Source organism: Scylla paramamosain, unplaced genomic scaffold (genome assembly GCF_035594125.1).
Source record: "Scylla paramamosain isolate STU-SP2022 unplaced genomic scaffold, ASM3559412v1 Contig3, whole genome shotgun sequence".
NCBI lineage: Eukaryota > Metazoa > Arthropoda > Malacostraca > Decapoda > Portunidae > Scylla > Scylla paramamosain.
In genome coordinates, this window is record NW_026973668.1 from 1,787,501 (window position 1) to 1,792,500 (window position 5,000).

General features: G+C 30.7%; 1 protein-coding gene across 1 annotated transcript in view; it reads right to left on the reverse strand.

Moving 5' to 3' along the window:
• Positions 1-4,598: 4,598 nt before the first annotated feature.
• LOC135096275 (BTB/POZ domain-containing protein 7-like) overlaps positions 4,599-5,000 on the reverse strand; it is a 16,368-nt gene continuing 15,966 nt past the window's right edge. The window contains 1 exon segment of the mRNA XM_063997647.1: positions 4,599-5,000. This exon segment is cut by the window's right edge and continues 755 nt beyond it. The gene's annotated coding sequence lies outside the window, so the exon portion shown is untranslated.

Consider the following 5,000-nt stretch of genomic DNA (forward strand, 5'->3'; position numbering starts at 1 on the left):
ATCCACCTTTCAATTCTTATTTTCCCATCAATAATAACATCAATCTTTTCATTCCGAGTTTCGTCTATTTTTATTTATTTATTATTTTTTTTCTTCAGTTCGTATTTTTTTCTCGTTCAATTTCATCAACATTCAATTTTTTTTCCGTTAATTTTTTTTTTTCTATAATAAATTTTCTGACTATTTGTGTTGATATGAAATAAGAAAGTCTATATTTTCTCGCTATCAATATTTCGCTTTCATTTAATTTGCTATTGCCATTCACTATTATCATTAAATATTCTATGTAATTTTTTCTGTTAATAATCCGCTTTCTTTTGGGTTCCTTTATCAATTATTATTACTTTTTTTTCTTGTCAATATATTTTTTTTTTCATTAATTTTCCTCATATTTTCCTTAATATTCTTTTTTTTTTAGTTTAGATTTGAATACGAAAAAAGATAAAATTTTCGAAGATTTTTTTTCTTTAATTTCTTTGCCAGATTTACTTTAAATATGAAAGACGTATTTTTTTCCCCCAATTAATCTCTTTTTTACACTCAATTTTAATAATATTTGTTCTGATACGAATATATATATTTTTTCAGTATTAATTCAATTTTCCACTCGTTTGCCCCATCAAATATGCTTCATTCTTATCCATTTCATTTTCATCATTCATTTTATTCAATATCTAAAGCGAATTCTTTGCTAATGTTCTTTAAATCAAATAAATAAATAAATAAATATCTAGTCTTTTTTTAACTAAATTCCTTGGCAAATGTTAATACGAAAAAAACAATCTATATTTCTCAGCATTATTCACATTTTTTCAACATTATTTCGTATCATTCTATTTTCATTATTTATTTTGTTCAATAATTCAACTTTCTTTAATTTTCTTCTCGTACAAAAAAAAAAATCTATTATTTCTCAACAACATTCGCATTTTTCTAACCCATTTCAATTACAGTTATTCATTTACACTCAATAACTCTTTATTTTTTTTCTTTTCTTTTCGTAAAAAAAAAAAAAAAATCAACGTTATTCGCATTTTTCTAACTCATTTCAAATAACATCACTCATTTCACTCAATAATTCGGCTTCCTTTACTTTATTTCGATAGATTTTCCTTCGTACAGAAAAAAAAAAAAAAATGAATGAATAAAAAAAAAAAAAAATTCTCAAGGTTTTTCCGTTCCAGTCAGCAAGGAACCGAACAAGACGAGGCAACAGACAACCATGCTTATTTTTTTGATTTTCATAAACCACTAACACACATCACCGCTTCGGAACACAAATAACACGCAAGAACACAAAAGAACACACGCAACACCCACGGGACGCACGCACACACACGCACACACACTCAAACGCACGCAATTTCAACTTAGTCTCAACCTTTTGTCTGGTTCTAAATGTGTTTGCTCTCTCTCTCTCTCTCTCTCTCTCTCTCTCTCTCTCGCTTTTTTTTTTACGTCTGGCAAGCTCTAGTGAAAGTCTCTGGGTTTCTTCAGGGCTTTTCAGGGTTCTATCAAAAGTTATTGGGGTTTTCAAGAGGTTTCCGTGGCTGTTCTGGAAGTTATTGGGGTTTTCGGGGTTCCACTGGGAAAGTATTGGGGTCCTCAGGGGTTTTTAGGGTTCTAGTGGAAAGTAATGGGGTTCTCAGGGGTTTTTAGGGTTCTAGTGGAAAGTAATGGGGTTCTCAGGGGTTTTTAGGGTTCTAGTGGAAAGTAATGGGGTTCTCGGGGGTTTTTAGGGTTCTAGTGGAAAGTAATGGGGTTCTCAGGGGTTTTTAGGGTTCTAGTGAAAAGTAATGGAGTTGTCAAGGGTTTTCAGGGTTCTAGTGGAAAGTACTGGAGTTGTCAAGGGTTTTCAGGGTTCTAGTGGAAAGTACTGGAGTTCTCAAGGGTTTTCAGGGTTCTAGTGGAAAGTACTGGAGTTGTCAAGGGTTTTCAGGGTTCTAGTGAAAAGTATTGGGTTTTCAAGAGGTTTTCAGGGTTCTAGTGGAAAGTAATGGGTTTTCAAGGGGTTTTCAGGGTTCTAGTGGAAAGTAATGGAGTTGTCAAGGGTTTTCAGGGTTCTAGTTAAAGCTTTTCGTTGTAGTTTTTTTTTTCGTAGAATTTGGAAAACCTTAAAAAAACTCCAATTAAACCCTCCCCCAAAAACGCTTAAAAAAACACAGTAACTTATAATCAAATCCAGAAAAAGACCTTGAAAACCCAAATAACTTGAGACGAACCCAAAAAAACACCTACGGAACCCCAATAACTGAAAAAAAATAGCAGAACCCGAATAACAGCCTTCAGAACCACAATAACTTCCAACTGAACACCAAAATGACCTTGAAAACCCAAATAACTTGAGACGAACCCAAAAAAAACACCTACGGAACCCCAATAACTTAAAAAAAAATAACAACCTGAATAACAGCCTTCAGAACCACAATAACTTCCAACTGGACACCAAAATGACCTTAAAAACCCAAATAACTTGAGACGAACCCCAAACATACCCTTGAAAACCCTTAGAACGCCAAATAAAACCCCAGTGACCTCAAGTAGAACCTGCTAGACTCCAAAATGGATGAAGAACGAACCAAAAAACACACTCGAACCAGACGCATTAGGGAAAAAAATCTGAATTATTTGAGCCTGACCGTTTAAAGCAGTGCCCCCTCACGACCCTCCAGAGGCTAACCGAGGCCCCGTTTTCTCTGGTAGTATTGGCAGTGATGTCTACAGCGGTTGGCACTTGTACGGAACAATCATTAGCCTTTCGTCAAGCCGTTAAGCCGTTCAGTCGTTTCGTGACGGATGAAAATAAAAGAAATATATACTAAATGCAAATTGATTGACAAATATGCTACGGTAAAAATGTGCGTTCCTTTAGGTTATGTTGTTATTAATATTACTTTTTTTTATATTCTAGCTTTGTGGTTTCAATTTTTGTGTCAAGACGAATATAAATGAAAATAAATTGATTAATACATAAAATACGGTAAATATATGCGTTCCTTTAGGTTATTTTGTTATTAATATTACTTTTTTTTATATTCTAGCTTTGTGGTTTCAATTTTTGTGTCATAAGACGAATATAAATGAAAATAAATTGATTAATACATAAAATACGGTAAATATATGCGTTCCTTTAAGTTTTGTTATTAATAAGGTAAAAATATGCGTTCCTTTAAGCTATTTTGATATTATTTCTTTTAATATTTTAGCTTTGTGGTTTAATTTTTTTGTGTGTGATTGACGAAGATAAATAAAAATAAATTAATAAATAAAATACGGTAAAAATGTCCGTTCCTTTAAGTTTTGTTATTAATATTACTTTTTTTTTAATGTTCCAGCTTTGTGGTTTAAATTTTCGTGATAGATGGAAATAAATAAAAATGAATTGATTAATAAATAAGATATATAAAAAATGTGCGTATTAATATTACTTTTTTTAATATTCTACCTTTGTGGTTTGAATTTTTTAGACAGAAATAAATTAAAAAAAATAAACTAATATCCTTAGAGAGATTTTGAAGTTATTTTTTTCTCTTTTTAACTTTCGTCCAATGATAAAATAAATAAATATTCCTTACAGATATTTTGAAGTTCATGTTCTTTTTAGTTTTTGTCCATTGAGAAAATTAAAAATATTCCTTTGAGATATTTTGAAGAGTTATTTTTTTTCTTTTTAACTTTCGTCCAATGATAAAATAAATAAATATTCCTTACAGATATTTTGAAGTTCATGTTCTTTTTAGTTTTCGTCCATTGAGAAAATTAAAAATATTCCTTTGAGATATTTTGAAGTTATTTTTCTTCTTTTTAATAAATTAGCATTGTGTAATAAAAATAATTGTTCTCTTTTAACATATTACCTTGTGTGCCTTTAAGTTTTGTGCAATGGTGAAAAAAAAATCTGACGTTCCTTTAAGGTATTCAGTTTTTTTTTTTTTTCCAATATATTCGGTGTAACTGGAAAAAAATAATAATATTAGCTTTTGTGCTTGTAACTTTCGTGCAATGTGAAAGAAATAATTATGTTCCTTTAAGATATTTTAAAGTTATTTGAGTTTCTTTTTCAATATATTAATTTTGTGTAACAACATTAAAATAAATATGTTCCTTGACGATATTTGAAATTATTTTGGCTTACTTTTCAATATATTAAATTTGTGTAAAGAAAAAAAAAGTTCCTTAAGGATATTTCAAATTATTATAGCTTTCTCAAAATATTAACTTTGTGTAATAAAAAAAAAAAAGTTATGTTCCTTTATAATATTTGAAATTATTTTGGTTTTGTTTCATTACATTAGCTTTGCGTAATGATAAATAAAAAAGTTCCTTTAAGATATTCATTGGATTTCCTTTTCTTTTTCAAAATATTAAACTTTTCAGAATACATTCTTTTTCTGATATTTCAAACTTAAATTTTTCTTTCAAATTTCAACTTGAATGATTTGCTTCCTTTTAATATTTGCATAATTTCTTTCAGTCAATCCCACTTTAAATAAAAAATAAATAAATAAATAAACATAAAAACGACAAGAATTCACCTTTTCGTTTGATTTGTGCGTTTTTTTTTTAAATATTCATGTATTTTTCCATTTTCCTCTCTCTTTCTCTCTCTCTCTCTCTCTCTCTCTCTCTCTCTCTCTCTCTCTCTCTCTCTCTCTCTCTCTCTCTCTCTCCATCAATCACACAACACAAATAAACACAGCAAATAAAAAAACCACACTCCGAGCACACCCAAGCACACAAACAAATGAACAAACACGACATTCGGAAGAACACTCACGAAAAACGACAAAAAAATAAATAAAAGTACACTATACACAAATATGTATAAATCTCGCGGAAAAAAAACGCAAACACAGTCTTGTCCTTCTGTCCGTTTGTTTCCACTTGTGCTGCCGGACAAACGCGCTGCACTGTGGGGGGGCGGGGGGGGCAGGGCACAGGGAGGGGAGTCGAAACGCAGCCAAACGCGGCCAAACACTCGACAAACACCGTTCTCACAA